At 39.0% G+C, this 20,920-nt stretch overlaps 1 protein-coding gene across 1 annotated transcript in view; it reads left to right on the top strand.

Annotated features, from left to right (window-relative positions):
• Positions 1–20,920, top strand: part of TBC1D22A (TBC1 domain family member 22A) — a 175,290-nt gene that overhangs the window by 7,718 nt on the left and 146,652 nt on the right. The gene's annotated exons all lie outside the window — the stretch shown is intronic.

Below are 20,920 nucleotides of genomic sequence, written 5' to 3'. Positions count from 1 at the left end.
AGTGAGGAAAAATAACATACCAGAAGTATTGTAGTCAGAAATTGAATACTCCGATAGTTATTCCATAAATAGATGATGACAGAGCTGTTCTCAAAGTTTCTGTGTACAGTTTTATACAGCAGATAATTACCATGTACAAATAGTTTCACAAGGCACAATCTGATATGAGAGGAAATAATGAACACAAGCTGGGAAAGGAAGGACCTTCCCCCGCTCCCCTCCCCCCGAATTCTCAGGATGCAAAAGAATTCACTGAATTAATTCTTTTAGATTACTTAACTCTTATTTGTGAACAAAGAGGCTGTTTTCTTGGCCCGAAGTGTCTTTAACTCATTTCTAATGTTTTGTACAGCTGAATTAATAGACTCACTCTTGTAACTTATGATTGCCCTTGTAGTTGTACCGAGTCTTCTCGTAAGTCCTCCTAACCCACTTCTCTTGTAAGTCTGGCAAGTATCTTTGTTGTTTATGTGACAAATAGATGCAAACAATATAATATGCCTTTTTTCCACTTGGCACTTGTTATTTGACTATTGCTTTGGTGTTATTGCCTCTAATAAGAATGGGGAAAGTATAATTTTGAATTTGATGTTAGGAGTAGTTAGCTATATATATGAAGCAAAACAGCAACAAAAAAAATACAAACAATTCCTATAGAAATGATATTAGGTATGTGATTTGTGCTGCAAGAGAGAAGCATGACAACACACCTCCAGGTATTAATATAATGCAAAGAATGGCTAGCTAATCTCATAAAGTTAAAAATTATGAAATGAAAGCTGCTAAACAAGCTGGATCATGCTGCAGCAAGAAGGGCTGCTAGAAGAGGCCTGCTGTAAGAAGCAGTTCTGGTTGGAGAACACCTTGAGGACAAACCCCTGTCAATTAGTTATATATATGTGTATATTTGTTTCTGAGTTATACTGTGTGCAAACTCAGGAAGCAGGATCGGGCTGGAGATGGCAACACAGCTGTGCTTGGCACACAGCTATAGAATAAATTGTAGGGTCAATGTGTCTGTGTAGCCTCCCAGACATGGTACTGCAGGCCAGGTCATTGAGAGAGAACAACTCACGCTAGTTTTGTGTAATCTACCCGTGCTTGTTCTTCCTTGTAGTTGGCCTGAGGTAGGTGCACTTCATGTCAAGCCTTGCCTTTCCTTGGAGTGGGCCTTGCTTTAATGACTGAAGATGGGCTCCTGGTTTTCAGAATCTTTCAAACTGTTGCTTTAATGGGAGTGGAGGGGCCTGCTAACAAAGCAGCATAGGGAGGTTAAGAAGTTTCTCAATTTTCTTGCCTCCTGCAGTGTTAAATCATGTGTAGTTGATCACATCTGTGTATATTCTTCTTCCAGTTTGTGGATATATAGTATAAAAGGAAGAAAACTTGTCCCAACCCCAGCTTCATTTGACATGCTGTTAGTCACATCTATCTTGTCAAACTGTTATCGCTGAAAGGTATTCCTGTGTTAGGCAGCTTATCTGCTAAACGTGCTTGCATTTGCAACTAAGAATCAAGAATTAAAAAACACACAGAAAAACAAAGGTCAGTACTTTATCAGTAGGCTTTGGAACAACTTTATTTTCTTTAATTAAGTATCTTCTAACAGAAATCGGTGCTGAATATCCTTAAATGGTTTCTTATGTTAATTGCTTTCTGCAGGATTAGTATTTTGTGTTCCTATTTTCCATGCCTTGGTTTAATAACTTGCGGTTTCACATAATAATCAGCATTTATTCTGATTACTTCTTTAGTAGGATATTTCAATTTAGAGGTAATAACTTATTGTTATCAGCTAATTAAAATTGAAAATAAGTTCTCGAAATTGTTTCTGAAAGGATTTTTCGTAGTTTGTCTCTGGAAAATTTATTTCTCCTTTTGTCAGGATACTCAATTGGCATATTAGCCATTACATTTACATAGTAACTATTGACATGGCAAACTTTTCAGATTAGGAATATGATTTTTTACCTTTTTTTTGTTACTGACAATTGTCTTTTTGATTATTAATGATCCCTTTTAAGCAAGCTAAGAACTCTACCCATAATACCGTATGTCCTATTGTGCTCTAATATCTTGGTTATACTGGAGAGCTGTGTGTTGTCTTCTTTTCTTCATTATTTTTACTATTTTACAGAAGAACAAGATGCCATTTCTTAATAGGTGTCTTATTCTGCTAAGGTGTCTTTTGTTGAAAATCTCTGCCAATGCACCTCTTTCTACACTTAATCTTCCACTTCCACTTGTCTTCCACTAAATACCCTCTGTATGCCTTACTTATAAGTTTTTGTATTTTTGTTAAAAGGCTGACTGTAATGAACAGCCGCTATTTTTGGCCCACAGTGATTTAACTTAAAAAGATAGCCTTTTGGTTATTATTTTTTTTTCCATAGTTTCATTTCGTGTTTTCCATCCATCATACACACTCAAAATTTACTTTACTCGTATTTAGTCTGTATTTAAATAAATCTAGAATTTGAGTAGATATAATCGCTACTTATGTAGATAGTTTCAGCATGTCTTGACTTGTAGTTTGTTTCTAGAGCTAAATACTACATAAAAGCCATTACAAATGAAACACTATTTCAACAAATTACTGTTTGGTTGTTTTCTTTCATCTTGTTAGTTAAAATTTCCCCTTTCTTACATGTTCTTGCAGGTGGAAGCAACTCAATGTATTGCTGTACTTAAATGTTTTTCATATTTCTTAACAGTAGATTAGATGAAAGTGAGTTCAAACAATGTTTGAACAGTGAACTCGTGTGCTTCTTCCCCTGCCCCTTGTACCACCACCCTGTGTGCTTGTCATGGGTTGTACTGTTAGGGCTTTTTTAACTACTGTTCTGTATTGGATCAATCTTGATAAAAAAAAAAAAAAAAAAAGCAAAAAAAAATTATTCCCTTTTTGGTTTTCCTCTGTTTCTGTAATGTTTCTGATCTCAGGTGTGTGTGTGTATCTAAATAAATCATAGATGATCTTTAAGGTCCCTTCCCACCCGAATCATTCTAATTCCACCCCCCTGCCATGGGCAGGGACACCTCCCACCAGCCCAGGCTGCGCAAAGCCCCATCCAGCCTGGCCTTGAGCACCTCCAGGGATGGGGCATCCACAGCTTCTCTGGGCAGCCTGTGCCAGGGCCTCGCCACCCTCACAGTAAAGAAATTCTTCCTCGTATCTACTCTCTTTTAATTTAAAGCCATTACCTGATTGTCCTATCAGTACAATCCTTGACAGAATCCCTCCCCACTTTTCCTGTAGGCCTCCTTCAGGTACTAGAAGGCCTCTCGGGATCCTTTTTTTCTCCAGGCTGAACAATGCCAACCCTCTCAGCCTGTCTTCACAGGAGAGGTGCTCTATCCCTCTGATCATCCTCATGGCCCTCCTCGGGACTTGCTCGAACATGTCCATGTTCTTATTGTGCTGGGGGCCCCAGAGCTGAATGCAGGGCTCCAGGTGAGGTCTCATGAGAGCAGAACAGAGGGGGACAATCACCTCCCTTGCCCTGCTGGTCATGCCTCCATTAATGCAGGCCAGGAGATGGTTGGCTTTTTGGATGGCAAGCACGTATTGCCAGTGCATGTTCTCATCAACCATGTCCTTCGTACTGCTCTCAATCCATTCTATGCCTAGGCTGTATTTGTGCTTGGGATTGAGCCAACACAGCTGCAGGACCTTGCACTTGGCCTTGTTGAACCTCATGAGGTAGCACAGGCCCACCTCTCAGGCCTGTCCAGGTCCCTCTGGATGGCATCCCTTCCCTCCTGCATGTTGGCCACACCACACAGCTTGGTGTCATCAGCAAACTTGCCAAGGGTGCACTCCATCCTACTGTCCGTGTCACTGATAAAGATGTTATGCAGCGCCAGTCCCAATATTGATCTCCAGGGATCACCACTTCTCACTGGTCTCTGTGCCTCCCATTTCCCAATGTTCAAAATATCAATTAAAATAATTAATTTAGTAATTTGAGACTGTAACTCCTAAAAGGCAGATAATGTTGATAGCATATAATTAGGTGAAGAGTATTCATTAAATTTATGTCTTCAAAGAAGATAAACCAGGAAGTGTTATTACGGATATTTAAAGTAAATTCTTTCTTTAAAGAGGTTGCAGAAGTTGCAACATCATAGCAGTAGTAATTTGCACTGCTGTTTTGGCTGTATAGCTAGCAAACTTTTATTGAAATGTATCTGTCAAGACTGAAGCCTGGGAAATTAGAAGAATTGCATTATCATAGGCTGGTTATAGTAGAGTGTTATTGGGAAGATCCTCAGCATGACTGTTGTAACTCCTTACATTCCTTTAACTCTACCTCCAAGATTATCCAAGCAAACAAACCAGAATAAAACCCTTTTGCATTATGACATTTGTAATTTGAGTTCATTTTCTCTATTTTTTTTCTCAGTTATTTAATTCTCTTCAAACCCAAAATAAAATTCTATTTTTACACCAAAATAAAATACAGCAAACATTTCTATCTCAGTGTATCTGAGAAGTCCATATTTATTTTAAAATAATTGTTTCTTCCTCCACTCCATGTAATTAGAGCAGTTCAATTGGAAGGGACACAGAGCGATCGGAGTCCAACTGTCTATGTCAGCAGTGACCAAAAGTTAAAACGTGTCGCTAAGAGCATTATCTAAATGCCTTTTGAACACTGGCAGGCATGGGGCATCGCACCATTTCCCACAGTGTTCTCCTGGAGAAACTGGCTGCTCCTGGCTTGGCCAGGTGTGCATTGTGCTGGCTGAGGGACTGCCTGGTTGGGATCAGGGGGTTGTAGTGACTGGAGTTCAGTCCCATTGATGCCAGCCACTGGGGACATTCACCAGGGCCCAGTGTTGGGGCCAGTTATTTAATGTTGTCAGTGGTCTGGATGAGGGGATCGAGTGCACCCTCAGTAAGTTTGCAGACAATACCAAGTTAAGTGGGATTGTTGATACACGTGAACGTCAGAAGGCTCTACGGAGGATCTGGGTAGCCTAGATGGATGGTGTCCATACTGTTGTATGGCGTCTAACCAAGGCTGGGTGCCGGCTGCTGCATTTGGATCCTGACAACCCCACAGAGCAGTATAGGCTTGGGGAGGAGTGACAGGGAAGTTACTGGGCAGGAAACAAACTGGGAGCCAGCAGTGTGCCCAGGTTTGGGCCCCTCCCTGTAAGAAGGGCATTGAGTTGCTCAAGTGTGTGCAAGAGAGCAAGGAAGCTGGCAAAGGGACTAGAAAACAAGACATACGAGGAGTGACTGAGGGAGATGGGGTTGTTTAGTCTGGAGGAGGCCAAGGGGAGACCTCATCGCTCTCTGCAATTACCTGAAAAGAAGTAGCAATGGGAGCGGTGGTCTCTTCTCTCAGATGACAAGTGATAGAACATGAGACAACCGCCTCCCTTTCCACCTCACCTCCTCTAGAAGTTGTAGAGGGCAATGAGATTGCTTCTTAACCTTCTGTTCTCCAGACTAGACAACCAAAGTGTTCTTAGCTTCTCACAGGACATGCCTTTTGGCCTTTTTACCAGTTCTGTTGCCCTGCTCTGGATGCATTCCAATACCTTAATATCCCTTTTGTATTGTTGAGCCCAGAACTGCACACAATATTCAACGTGAGGTCACACTGGTGCTAAATGTAGTGTGAGAATCACCCCTTTTATGTCTAAGCAGCAAAAAGTGAAGAGCATCATAATTTTTACTTCAGGATGCGCTGGTGCAGGGAGAGAAGCCATACACAGCTGCATCATAACCTTCACAACTGTGCAGGTCATAACTTCAGCCATTTGATTGATCTGAAAACATCAATAAATATTTTCATTGATCTCATTTGTCTCTCTCACATATGGTTGTAAAATTTTAGGTGCCCTGAAATTTAATTAGTTCTTCATTGTAGTGGAAGGCTTTACAGTTATTAATTCTTTTGCTCTCACAGTAAGGCCAAGGATTGTTTAAATTAATCTTTTGCTCAACCAGACATCAGAATACATGGTAACAGAAAAGCAAAAATAAATTTTTCAGTATCCAATCTAATTTTAATCTAGTGCAGACTCTAGTTCTAGTTTTCATGTTTATCATTGCTTGATGAACATACAGTATGAGATACCAATTGTCTGGCATGATATAAGTTAAAGAAACTTAATTTATATAATCCCAAGACAAATTGGTACTGAATTGCATGTTGTTGTTATACAGCTCAGGTGTTCTTTTTTGGATTGTATTCATCTGTGTTTTGATTATACTTACCTGGTGGAAATTATTCAACCAAGAAATAATTTCTGGAAGTGAATGGACAAAAATTGTAGTTGGAATCAACACCTTCTTTGGGCAGAAAAAATGTAAATTTGCATCGTGTTCTTTTTAACAAAGAGTTGTTAATTCTGACTTGAGCAGAGGTTCCTGTTCCAAACAGCACCCATCACTGAGTTAAGATTTTGTTTTGTGTGGAGGGTGGGTAGAAAAGACTAAGATTGAACAGCTGCGGATTGCATTAACAAACAAAATAATCTTCCCCTTTTCTTAGTCCTGGAAAAGGAGGCAATATCCTAAATCCCTGCTTCTCCAGCCCTTCTTTTGTGATCTATGGTATTTGCTATGACTTGATTAATGAGTATGGGACATCATAGACTATACCAAAGAGCACTAGTTCCTGGTTTGTGGACTTCTTTCAGTAAATACTTGAGAAGTAACTTGAGAAGCTCTTAGTTGTATTTTATTAATTACAGCAGCATGGTATAAAGAATAGAATTAGTTCTCCTTTGTGCTGAATCCCGTGACGATTAAAATCATCTAGATTGAAATCATTGATCTGAACACCACTCAAAAATAAATGCTTGCTTAGCATAATCTTTAGAATTCCCATGTTATGCTCATCCTCTTCTCAGCAAGATAAGGAGTTCTGTACTAATTCTATTACAATACTTCTGGAAATATAGAGCATTGTAGTGTGGACCGAATCTTCTACTGATGCTATGGGATTAAAGTCAGAAAAAAATACAATCCAAAAATTATCCAAATTCCCGTTGTGCACACAAAACTTACTTTGGTGGTTGCCTATATTTGGTCATCAAAAAATCACGGGAATTGCACAATATTCCCCAACAAATTGTGGAATTCAGTTAGTTAAAAGTTTTTTTTGTGTGTCAGATAAAGTTTTAGCAGACCATATACCCCTTTTTTTTTTTTATTGATTTCTGATGAGCTCTTCAAAAATCATTTCTAAGCCTGAACATATTGTAGACAATATCAGTCAGAAGGATTTTTTTCACTCTGGTTGAGCTGGAAGAAAGAAAGCTACTCTGTGATGAAATATTCTTGTTTTTTTGTTTGTTTTTCTTAGGTATGCTATTTCCTTTTCTTACCTGGTAGCATCATGAAAGCTGAACATATGCAGGTGCTATGTGAAATGTGCATTATCATTATTAAAGGAGACTCAGGGAAGAAGTTCAGTATTCCCTGTGATAGCCATAGGTGGTCTGATGGAAGAGCCTTGATTGTTTCCTGTGCCACTGTGCAAGCAGTGCAGCCTGGGAGGAAATTACTAGGATTGTCTCCAATAAGGCTATTGAGGAGTTTGAACTTTTTATAGTCCCTGAAATTTTTGATCATCAAGATTAAGAACTGATATGTTGTAACCAGTGGCAATCCTGCTTGCAAGTCAGTTTATGGAGGCTCAAGGCAGTATAATTCATCCTGTTTTTATGGCCACTGTCTCTTCCACTGTTAATCAAACAGAAAATTCATAGCTGCTTAGTTCATTAGCAGCAACTTGAATTTGTGCGTCCATTGAAACATTCACATATTAATCTTTCTGCGAATATTTTGCCTTATTGTAGAAATTAGCTGTCATCTCCAGAAAATGGGTTGATGCTTTGACCCTGTGATTTTGGTTTCTTTTGAAGTTCAGTAAAGAAAAGTAAAAACACAGACCCTAAGTCAGAGTATGAAGCTTTCATAAGATACCTAGATCTGGCAAATACTTTCTGAAACATCAGTATAGTGTGTTAAATATGCCTCCTTTAGAGGATACCATTCTTCACACATGCAACCAGATTGAAACCTAATTTTTTTATGGAGTATAACTGGAAGCTGTTTTGCAAGAAAAAACACGAAGGCATCAAACATGAAGAAGCAGCCTTTGAAATTAAAACTTACTAGTTCAGGTTGTGCAGAACGCCTAGAAGAAAGACAGAATTGTTATTGCAAGATGTAAATTCAAATCCTTTAAAAAGAATTACATTTTCCTGCAATCAAAAGTCGTGCATTACTATTATTATTTACTGTTTCTGGCTGCTGTGTTTTGTTGGTATGAAAGCCTAGTGCTTCTTATGATGATTACATTTACCAACTTAACCTGGAACAGAGGCTGGTGCAAGTTAAAGGGAGAACTACTCTATTTGCTTGTTTCAGAAGTACATGGAAGAAAGCTTAAATATGAAAAGTGTTTTCTATCAAAGCGCACTTCTAAAGTTTGAGATATATCTATATATCTAAAAATATGTGTTAAGCTGTTACTGCCTGGGAAAGTAATCACAGTAGAGCATATTTCTCTGGGTATCCTGCTGTGCTGCCTTCCTGATAGCGATTATTGGTTAGAAATGGCCTCACACTTGTTTTAACGCTAATGGAAAACTACTCTTGTGATACAGTGAGTGCTCACTGCCAACTGAGGAGAAACTTGCGTGGATTACAGTTAGTGTTTTACAGGAATTTGTTGTGATAAAGGTGAGAAATTAGGGAAAAGCTTTTAAGCCTGATCTGGCATGTTTAAAAAAAATTTGTAGCTCTTAGTGCTTTAATTATGAGCCTTTACTTCAGTGATTCAGTTGGAAGCCCTATGTTCAGTGTAGGCATAGACAAGGTTCTTTCACAGCTGGATGTTTGTGCTTAGTTAGTGCTGGCATTTGAGACGAGAGTAAAAGGGTTTTCTCAGCCATACCAGCAATTTTCCTTTTTTTTTTTTGCGAAGTGTGAGCTAAATTTAACTTCTCCAGCTCCCTCGGTGCTTGGCCACAAACTGTGATTCAGTCTTGTTTCCTGTCTTCCCCAATCCATGAAATGTTTGTGAGGAATGTGGTGCAATCCTACTCGCCTGTGAACTGATCATCAGACATCAGTTCTTCTCAAAGGCTGGGAACACTGAAATGTCAGATGCCTCAAAGTGGCATGGAGCTCAATAGCTGAAATGCAATCTGTAAACTGTTTTGTATGATTAAGTCAATTCATTCACTTTAATTATTTTTTGCTAGATTGCCTGTGTATTCATTTGATTTTCACAAGTTCAGTTTTGCGTTCAGGTAGAGGAAGTGACCACTAGCTTAACTATGGCCCATCAGGTGTAATTCCACGTGAGATTCCTTGTCTGGTCAGGATCCTCCTTTCTCTACATCATAGAGTTTATCAGCAGCTTTCCTCTTTAGCCAGAGATACTCAGGGAAGAGATATAAAGGAAGTCTTTGTTTCTCTGATATTCTTATATTGGAGATAAATGTGCCTTGCAGGTTGACCTTACCATTTCATGCTTTTATTTTCTTTTCATTTTTATTTACTGATTTATTTTTAGTGGGAGAAGCTCTCTAAGGCTTGCAGCTGTGGATAACTGAATTTTGTGGCTCAGTATTTACGTTGTTGGCTTCCCTTGTTGTGATTCTTTCTTACTGGGTTTAGTAGCATTCCTTTTGCCTTTGTTTGCCTAATCTACTGTTCACTTGCTTTCTCGTGCCTTCTAACACCAACCTCATCTACTTCTGCTTTTCCAGTTCTCTTCACAAAATAACTGGCAAATTGTACTTCCCTGCTCACTTCTAGCAAAGGTCCTGGAAAGGGTCTTACCGTGTATTTACAACATTTGCTTGGACTTTATTTGCTGTTTTCTGCATGCATTCAGAATAACTCTTTGTTCCATTGAGAAGATTAAGGGCAGTGTTTGCCTGAAAAAAAAATTAATGAAGCGCCTAACAGAGCTATTATTCATTTTGGAAACCAGTTGCTGTGGTTGCCATAGTAATAACAAGCCCTTTATTAAAGCTATTTTCTATATGTTCTGCCTGTATTATAACGTGCGGTTGGGGGAGCTGCAGATCCATGAATTCGTGCTCTGGAAAGAATTTTCTAGCTTTGTGTAGTTAAATTATCCAAGGAATTTATGTTACAGGAGCATAAAACATGTAAATCTAGTTTATCATATCTATGGTGGAATTGTTCATGCAGGCCATCACTTCATGTAGCCGTTTACAGTAATCGCAATGAAATAACAGCTGTATCAAAAATGAATAATGCATACGGAGAAATTGTGAACTCCCTTAATGTCCCATGATTTATTTATTTATTTATTTGTAACTGATAGAATGACGAGCTTGTAGTTCCACGAGAAACGCTTGTAGACTTTGCTGTTTCCCCATGTGTGTGTTAGCTGTAGTGGGTAATAACTCTGGTAATAGCTCTTGGGGTTATAAAGCTGGTAAATTAATGGTGTGTTTTCTTTGTATAATGCCCCATGAAATATTTATGGAATATGAAGGATCTTTACATCAGCACAGTGTCCTAAGATTTCCTTTAGAATAATTGCTCTAAACATTTTCTTCTTGAGAGAGTAAGTATGCGCTTGCATGTATTGTAGCAAACCAGCTAAAACCATGGTTTTTTCCCAAATTAAACAAATTATGTCAATTTGAGGCATTTATGTGTAATCTTATTATCTCTTAGAAAAAAGACATCCAAACCCAAGAGTGTTTCTGCAAAGTAAATGCTGTCTCCTACGCAGAAGTGACAATTGGTTAGTGATAGCAAATGGAGATTTTTTTTTTTTTGGTGTAAAATATGTGGTGATTTATAAATATTTTGATTGGTCACAGAATTATATAAAAAGATAAGCTGACTCAACGATAGAGTAGTTAGTAACTGGGCTTCATGGTGTTGATTCAGAAAGTAGCCTTTCAATCTGAGACATTTTTTTTCACTGGATCGTGATTTGGGTTGGAAGGGACCTTAAAGGTCATACAGTTCCAACTCCCCTGCCATGGCAGGGACCCCCCCCACCAGCCCAGGCTGCCCAAAGCCCCATCCAGCCTTGAACACCTCCAGGGATGGGGCATCCACAGCTTCTCTGGGCAGCCTGTGCTAGTGCCACACCACGCTCTGTGGTGGTTTTACTCAGCTGGGCAGCTGAACTCCACCACAACCTTTCTCTCACTCCTCGTCCTCAAAGGGGGAGAAAATACGATGGAAAGGGCTCAAGAGTTGAGGTAAGGACAGGGAGATCAGTCAGCAATTACTGCCATGGATCAAGCAGGATCAGCATAAGGAAGATTAGTATCATTTATTGCCTATCACTAGCAGACTAGAGCAGTGAGAGACTAAAAGCAAAGTGAAACCACCTTTCCCCATCCCATCTCTCTTTTACATCCTTTCTCCAAGTGGCACAGGGGAATGGGAGCTGCGATCAGTTCCTGATGCTTCATCTCAGCCTCTCCTTCGTGGTCCCTCTCTGCCCCTGCTCCCTGTGGGGTCCCTCCCACGGGATGCCGTCCTTCCTGAACTGAGCCTGTGGGGGCTGCCCACAGGCAGCAGCTCTTCAGGAACTGCTCCCACACGGCTCCGTCCCATGGGGTCCATCCATCCCCCAGGAGCAAACTGCTCCAGCACGGGTCCCCCATGGGCGGCAGCTCCCCCCAGACCCCTGCTCCTGCGTGGGCTCCTCTCCAGGGGCTGCAGCTCCGGCCCGGGGCCTGCTCCTGCGGGGGCTCTCCATGGGCCGCAGCCTCCTCCAGGCCACATCCACCTGCTCCACCGGGGGCTCCTCCATGGGCTGCAGCGTGGAGATCTGCTCCATGTGGGATCATACCTGTTTTTTTTTTTGTTTTTTTTTTTTGTTTTTTTTTTTACAACTGCTCACTTTCCAAATAATTTGTAATAGAGTACGTCCTTGTTCTGGAATTTTGAGGAAACATTAACTCTGTTGGAGCAAGGATATTTTGCAGTACTGTCTTGATTGAAAATGTGAGCCTGATTTGTAGGTGGCATTAAAACTATTGAAGAAATCCTGTGCCAGGGAGCACGTTTTCAGCTCATAACTGGGACAGCTAATTCCATGGGAAATCTATAAGGGACAGGAGTTAGTGTAATGACAATAAATTGAAATTATGCTTTCACTAGGGATAATCTAACATTTCAACCAATGACAAAAAAAATAATGCTTAATTAGATATGAAATAGATGACAAGTTTCAAATATAAATGCAAGTACGTTTCCTTGCTACTCTTTGTGTTGGTTAAGGATGGATTTCTTCTAATGCCTTGTTTTAAAGGCTTGCAAACTATAAGGTAGACAAACATAGTAAATACAGTCTTTTTACAAGATATAAATTCCCAAGTTTGAGAGCTACACCTTCACATCTCTTTCTGTATTTCTATGTTCCAGGCAATAAAAATTAATAAACTTCCTGAGTGATCAGAGGCTATTTGTACCCTACACAGAAGCAAAGTTGTAGCTTTACATTTGTTCTTTTTTTGCTCCTAAGTTTGTTCTTTCTTGTCTGTCTTAATTAAATCACGGGTATGAAAATGCCATGAATTAAAAAACAAACAAACCCCCCAAAACTCCAAGTCCTTTCTTCAGAACAAATTTGAAGTGGTTTCTTCTTGACCAAGATGCTGTTATGAATGAAAATGGGATAAAAAACTTCACATGAGTATTTGTTTGAAAGAAAAAGCAGTATTAAAAGCTTCTTTAAAATTTTTCATAAAATAGTACCTGTTCCTATTACTATGTAGAAGTTATAGTGATCAATTTAAAGGAAACCTGTAGTTATTCCTTTTTTCCTCTAATTATAGTTGCATTTGGATAAGTACCATAGGAATGTTCTCCTGAAAGAAATAATTACATAAAAATGCTATTTGTATTCATCCATTACCTTTGTTATTAGCAAAAATGGATGAGTTTCAGAATTGAAATATGCCTTGCACCTAGGCTCTTCATTTTGACCACTGGATGCCTTTTCCGTCTTTGATGTTCAGCAATATCCATTTTTGATGGTTCTTTTACATTATATTGATCTTGCTTGTTAAAGATGACTTGTGTTTATTGTGTTAATGTTTAAAGGAAGGCCAAAGTTTTAGTGTTGCTTCTTGGAATTTGATTAGACAAAGCTTGTGCACTGTATGTTAACGTTAAGCTACAGACATATTCATTTTATTCTAAGTACTGTATATAATTTCCCTTCCTTTGGGTGCCATTTAAGCCTTTATCCATATAATTGCTTTTTATTCTTTTAAAATACTATCTAAATATTCACTCGCCGGTACTGGTGTAAACATAATTGGATTTCTAATTATAGCTTTGGAATGTGTCACATACTGCCGAATCTTCAGATAATTTTTCGTGGTATTTTAGTAATGTGCTATTACTGAGGAAACCAAGGCCCAATGGCATTTGTTTCTGAGCAAAATTGTTTGTCTAAATCATAGAAAGGTTAATTTCTTGATGTCGTGGAGTCAGATCGGCTATGTGAAAGGCTGTAAAAATGTCAAGATGTAAAGTTGTAAGTTAATATTAAAAGCTAAGTATAGGTAGATGTACTTGCTAAAGTTAAGTCCTGGTACTAACATGAGTTGTACGTGATGTATGAGTTTACTATTCTAGTGATATTACAATGAAAAAAAAAAGCTAAAATGTCAAGGGCTAACTATAATAATCAAACAGCTAGAATATTTTGGTAGGCTTAGTGCTCCAGCTGTGTCATCCGACTTTCTTTTTCAGTCTGCCTGTTTCTTCTTAACGCGTTATTTTTGGTGTGTCTTTACGTTAGTTGGCATTCCTCCTTGTTATTTTGGGTGTCTCTTACGTTAGTTGGCATTCACCCTAATTGTGAATCTGTTGGAATGAAGTCAGATGTGTTGGGGGTAAGGGGGGAGGCAAACGTTATTCAGGAAAGGAAGGAAATGACAATTTTTGGTGGACAGGTTGAACAGATAACAGCTTCCCTATATAGCAAGCTGACAGGTTGGAAAAGTAGGGCTTCACTTTTCCAGCTTCTATATCTCTCTGCTTCCAGATGTGTGCTCTCGGTAAGGTGAGCAACTTGCAGCTCCCCAGTCATTTTGAAGCTGTGAGATGGGTCCCAGATGCAGTTTCTCTAGCTGTCAGGAGCTGCAGAGGTCTTGTGGCAGCTTTCAAGGCTAGACACTTGGACACGCACAGGTGAATTTTACTTTCTTGGATGTCAGGAGGGATGTATTGGATGTCATGGGAGCTGACATCCTGATTTTTATTGTGTCAAGCCATTTATAACAACATGCATAACAACATATCATCATACCTGTTTTCTAACAATGTTTTGTCAAGTTTCTTGTTTGCTTCTGTTTCTTGGAAACGTGTTCTTTTTATGTGTGTAATCAAATAGATTTTTCTTCGCATAAGGTCTTCTGGGATTTATTTGCTTGAGCTAAACTTCTGACTTCTGTCAGGCATTCATATGTTTTTGTGGAGCTTTTGTGTTCTTGACAAATTAATTTCTAACTATTTGCTGCCTTGAACATGCTGTGTGTTACGTATTGGCCCAGTATGGGACTTTTTTATTTAAAAAAGCTTTTTTTAATCATGTATTGGTTGGGGAAAACTCAGCCTTACTTGGATTTTCTGTTACAAGGTACTGCAGAATATGGATGTATTTAGCATTTCTTGGTGGGAAAGTTGAATCTTCAATAGGAGACATGGGAAGAGAAGGGAAGAACTAGGAGTTTAAAGGAAAAGCTAATGCAAATTGGATCCCGAAATTGTGATACTGTGGTGTGTTACAGACCAGAACTTAAATTTTAATTTTGAGATAAGAATGGTGGAATGATTTCACTGCTCCTCTCCAGCTCCTTTTAATGGATCTCGTATGTCCCAAGTCCCGCTGAGACTGAACACACATATTTCAATTACATCATCACTTGAAATTGCAAAGTGATCTGATGGGTACCTTGTAAGGATAAAGTGCATCTTAAAAACAGTTACGCACGTATTTCAAAATGTGCCACGTATTTAATGTATTAACAATATTGTTAGTCTAGCTTCACGGACAGTTTTTCCCTTGCATCTAACAAGGTGTGCTGTGTCTGTGTTTCACTTTGTTCTACTTCTCTTGTCTTCAGAAGTGTTTCTGTTGTATGCTGCAGTAGTGTTACGACTGACTGTTCTGCGACCAGCTTTTCTGCTTCTGTGATGCTTGTTGGGAAGGGCAGGGTTATTCTTTTTTTGCTCCTGATTTGATGGTGTTGAACCATCAGAGGCAAGCATGACGTGAATCGATGCTTTGACAACTGTGGTGCACAAGGGTCAGGCTGTATGCTGTTTGGGTGATAACCATGAAAGCTTGCTGCTACACCTGATAAGAATTCTTGCATAACCTCTTCCAGTCGTAATGTGCGCTGTCTCTCGGTGGCAAAATGCTTGTTGAGCTCAATGTGGTGAAAAGTTACAACCAGAATTTTGTACAGGGGTGGAATAGTCGGAGATTCTGCAGTGTGGAGGACAGTGATCCAGGACAGCAGGCGATGTTTGTGCAAAAGCAGAATAATCGTACCGGGGGTAATGGTATGTGGTGGAACTGACTGAGCTCACAGTTGTGCAGTCATCTGTCTAACAGGTTCTGTGCTGAAAGCAATTACCATACCACTTATGGAAGCGAGACCAGAAAGTTCAGAAGGATCCTTTATGGCATGACAACAGAGCAGAAGAGGTTATTAAGTGCAAGCAGACAGCCTCCGAAAAGGTGAAGTTCTCAGCCAAGGAGAGTAGAACAGAATATAAATCCTGCCAGCGTACAGAAACTGCTAAAAAAAAGTTTGAGATAAACAACTTGCAAAATGTTTAGAAGCTAACAGTTAATGATTTTCTCAAATATACTTGGAGGAGGAGCGTTGTGCAAGATTCTGGAGGCCCAGCAAACAGCCCAGGTGTAAAAAGAGCACCCAGAAAGGATCAGGCTGTGGCAGAGGAACATAAACAGTTATTCTATTTATCTTTAGCGTGGGAGGATGTGGGGAGTTTTTCCCTCCAGAATCCTGTACTGTGGACAACCAGCCTAAGGACCTGTTTTAAATAACTGCTATGTTGTAAAACAGAGGTGCTTAGCTTTTGCTGTATGTTGTTACTCCCATTTCCAGAAAAAAGCAAGTTCTTTGAACTCAGTATCACAAGATACGCGTGTTATTGTTTGAAATGATGTGACAATTTAAGCTCTCCCTTATGAAAGAAAATCTGTGTTCATTGCAGAGTAGTGTCAGGGATGAAAGCTAATTTCTTTTAAACTTGCCAAAATAAAACATTATTCTTTTGTCTTTAGTTTTTAAGGAATGATCCCTTAGTTCAGTGAGTCCTACAAAGTTACGTATCTTTTTCCTAGAAGCAGGTGTTTCATTAGAAATGGTGCTATAATTTAAAATCTTGTTGTTAAAACTATTCTGGCTTGATCCTGAACATAGAAAGAAAGCTCAGCTGCATCCCAGAATAGAAAGTTTTACTTGAGTAAGTTAAATTCCAATCCATTTGCATGGTTCCAGTCTTTGGTCTGAAATTAGTTACCTAGCAGTATGTTGTATTTCTCCTGGATGATTTGTCACTGGTTTTATCATATGCTCCACGTTACCTGATTCTGACAGTAGATTTGCATCTTCTGTTATTTTATGCTTGTGTTTATTTATTGTTATATTTTTTTTTACTACTTTTCTTGGATTGTTTTGAGAGGCTGGTACATGTGTTTGTGCATAGATTCCTGCTTGGACAGAGCTGAGGGAGGAGGAAAAACAGCAATGTGAAAGATTAGGGAGAGTTTAATGCAATACAGAGTGAAAATGAAAAACTGATGTGTAAAAATAATAAAAGCAGTTTCTGAGTTGCAACTTGTTTTCTCTCTACCACAGATGCTATACTTATTACGCAGTTTGTAAATGGTGTTTGTGTAACAGTAGCCAAAACTTGAAGCTTTAGCAAAATGATTGTATGAAAAAGCCATAAACTAAGGTGTAAGATGTGTTTCCTTTCAGCCAACCTACCAATAGTACAAATAGATTACAAGAGGCAAAACACAGGCACTCATAAATACTGCACAAGGACTAGTGGAGCAGTATGATGCACAGCTGGAGACCACTTGCTTTTGAAGACTTGGGGCCTTCATTGTTACTAAACCAAAACCGGAGCTTATTATCGTGTTCTGGGGTGGAGAAGAAATGTGTGTGTAGTTTGTTAGTGTTGTATTTAGCTAAAGGCGGATTTTCTCTTTTAATTCATAAAGCGTACAAAATACCATATTTCTGATACTCGTACATGCCTACCTTGCCTCTACTTGTTCTGATTGATTCCTGCCTTTTTGGCTTTTAGAAGGAAAGACCCAGTGATACTGCTACTTATGATTTAGTGCTTGGTAGCTCAGGGATTTACTTGAAATCGTGTGCAGAATAGAAACTTGGTTCAGATGTGTTGGATACTTGCCTGCAGTCCCAAGCTGCTGACTGTGCCCTGGTCTGAGATTGAGCTAATTCACTGGGGCATGGCGGACTGCTGGATGTGATTGAGAAACTGCTGAACGTAACAACCACAGCACAGAGAATGCCAGGAGTTGCAGTTAGCACCGTGTGGGATGCCTGGAGTTAAGTAGCAAAGGGGCAGTTATGTGAGGAGTGTCCCAGCAGTGCCATTACCCGGAGGGGAGCGCTGGGGTAGCTTTGGAAAGTACAGCGTTAGAAAACCAGCAGTACCTGGGCAGGCATCGCAGAAACACCAAACCTGGGTCTGGAGGAGCAAAAATAGGACCGCTAGGGGATGGAGTAATTGGAATAGTTAATTAATTCAAGAGAAGACTGGGGTAGAGAAAGAGAAATAGGAGGATGATGAAAATGAGCAAATAATGGGAAAACGGTAAGACCTGTATTTGTATGACTAGGTACTCTTGGGGGATACCTGTTGGGCATCCTCTGCCTGATCATTGCAGCTGGTGTCTGACAATAAAACTGAACCTGCTAAGACCATGCCAGGTGAGTCAGAGCTGCTTTGGTCATCAGGAGCACTTTGGGGGTATTCCTTGGCTGGCAGGGCCACACCTGGATGGGTGGATGAAGAATCCTGGTGTCACCCTGTTAGGGCCAGTTCCAGGCCTGTGGTCTCACCACTCCCTAACAAGATGGGTGTTGAGCTTTCTGATTTATGGCATTTCTGGTCATTCACTGTCCATATTATTAGGTGGAGTGGTAATTCCTGCTTTGGACACTCATTGAGAACTTGCAGTATTATAAGTGTATCTTATCTACTTTTGTAGGCTAGAAAAGTAGAATTGCATGTAAATCAGATTAATGGTTCTGTCTTCTGCTTGCTTAGGCAAAATCACTGAAATTGATATGACCTATAACTGTAGCATAGGAATTAACAATTTTTCTTTGAACTGCAGCCTTGCTCTTCGTCTTGTACATCTGTTATGAAGCTGGCTCTTTCTGTTCTTTGGAATGCAGAGACTTTGGTTTAATTTGAGCTTCTTGGATAGGCTTCCTTTTATGGCCAAAGATCAAGCTCATGTGAAGATGAGCACTTAATACCACTGTAGAATAACAATTTCTCTGTTCAGGTATTTTTGGTCTTCATTCTGCTTCCCAACGTTTTTCTCCTCAAACCCCTCTCCCTAAAAAACTCATCCTTCAAAGCTAATGCCAACAAAGAACCAATCCTCAGAACCCAAAAAGCCAGCTCCAAATGGTGGTGTACTTGGACTTTTGTTCTCCTTTAAACTGGCAGGGTGTTATTCATCGTTTCCTGATGTTAAAAAAAAAATAATCAAATTTCTTGTTTTTTCTTTCAGCAGTCCATCTGCTTTGCCTTGCAACTATACTTAATGAAGCTTGTTCCTGTCCAGCTGTGTTCTGTATCACAGCTTCGCTGTGTGTCATGGCAGAGCTGTTTGTGGGCTTCTTATTTTCTTCTCTGTCTTGTGTATTCTTGGATTTTCTTCAGAATCCAGCCGTGGCTTTTTTCCAGTTTTTGTGACATAGTTCAATAGTTCTTTGACTTTAGAACTGCTTTCTGATTTCTGTCCTCAGTGCATCATCAGCCAGTGTCTGCCTTTGTGGTTAACAAATCTCTGCCCAGACCTAATTTTTTATCTTGAATGGACAATCCTGAGTGCTTCTAATTACTAACCGGAAATTTAATATCATTGAAATTCATGAGTCACTTATTTAATATCAGAGAAATTCATTTGCTTATGACATGTCTTTCCCATTGAATCCCTTGTGTTTTCGGTGACAGCATGCTCCTGGTACAGCTGCTGTGCTAACCTGTGATACAGAGTTCAATTTGCGCTTCACCCTGTCTCTTAATCAGTGTTTATAGTCTGTACAAGTTCTGCTTTCATTGTTGCTTTAACACTTCGTTTCACACCAAACTCTGGTAGTATCATATTTTTTTTGGCGTTACTGCTCTTTTGCTCATCCCATATTCTTCCAGTGCCAATAAAATCCTTTAAATGAAGAACAAGGGAGGAATTTATTTGGATGTCACCAGATTCCTTGGAGTTCTGTGTATAAGCATGCTTTTGGGCTTCTTCCACCCATGCATATTTATGTTCAGAAGTATTGTGGGCTTATAAATTTCTCTGAAGGCATATGATGATTCTGCTTACATTTTGCTTAGACTGATACACTCTGCTTTTCCTGATTTTGATACAGTGTATACCCTTCATATGTATCTTAATAAGCCATGGAAGAATAGTACGTTTCTACAGCAAGTTGCCAAGTAAGGCAAAAATAACTGTATTCTTACTATATTCTTGTTTTTTTGCAATGCAGAGAGAGAAGTAATAGAAACAATAGTTTTATTCATTGACTCTCAAGCTGATAGTTAAAAATGAATTGGTTTTGTATTACGGAATGAGAAAACTGCTACAACATTTCATACGATGTCTACTTGCTTCTTGAGATAAAATTCTTTCCTGGGTTAGGACAAATCTTTTAAAAACAAAACATAACCAAAGAATAATCATGTTTATAAATGCAGTCAATATTGATTTTTTAAAAAAATCATTGGGTAAACAGAGTAATGTGACAGTGAAATCGCCCATGTTGCAAAGTAACTTGATGCTTAGGATCTTAGCTTTTTCTCTCAACTTTTACCTTTACTTCAAGGTAAAATTTTCTTGTGAGGAGTTATAGCAGGACTACTGTGTTGGAAGATAACTAAAAATAATGAAGCTCAAGTGAGGAGAAAAAAATAACCTGCAAAATTTGTTGTCTAGACTTCATTTTTAGAAGCCCTGTTGGCGGTATGGTGTTTGTAAGTTACTGATAGAAACTAGCCCAAGCTGGAGAGAGGTACTATGTCATAAAGAATAACTGCATTAAGCTGTATCTTTTATGTCTTTAATGGTTCAATGTATTTAAATGTTGTTTGGTGACATACCGACTTTGTGCAATAGCATAGCATTGTGAAACTGAATACTGTAGGATTTAATTTATCTTGATGCTCAGTATAATATTTCTAAATAATATTTCTTTTCTGTTGTTTCTCTACATTTACTCAGATCTATACCTCTAAGTATAATTTGTACTGGTAGTAAAAAAAAACCTTGATTTATATATATGTTCTTGCATTAGCAAGGTGTCACCTTGAACACCTTGTATTTTTTTTCTTCTATAGGAAAGATATAAATCAGCTCATTTCAAACAAAACTATAGAATCCACTCAACAAATTCTTATTTAGTTACTTTATTTTGTGCTTTTTTTTTAAGTAATTAGGTGGACAGGATATTTTTAAATGCTTGCTTTAAGTGTAGAATTTGGAAAACATCTCATATTCACATAATTAGTTAACTCAAGTATATAGAATTAATTGAAAAAGCATATAAAAAACAGGTTGGTTTTCAGCAGAATGATAATTTGAACTTGTGCAGTTTTTACCCTTATTTTCTA

Source organism: Aythya marila, assembly GCF_965140915.1.
Source record: "Aythya marila genome assembly, chromosome: 1".
Lineage (NCBI taxonomy): Eukaryota > Metazoa > Chordata > Aves > Anseriformes > Anatidae > Aythya > Aythya marila.
Note: the sequence above shows the minus strand (reverse complement) of the source record. Positions and strands in the feature narration are given on the sequence as shown.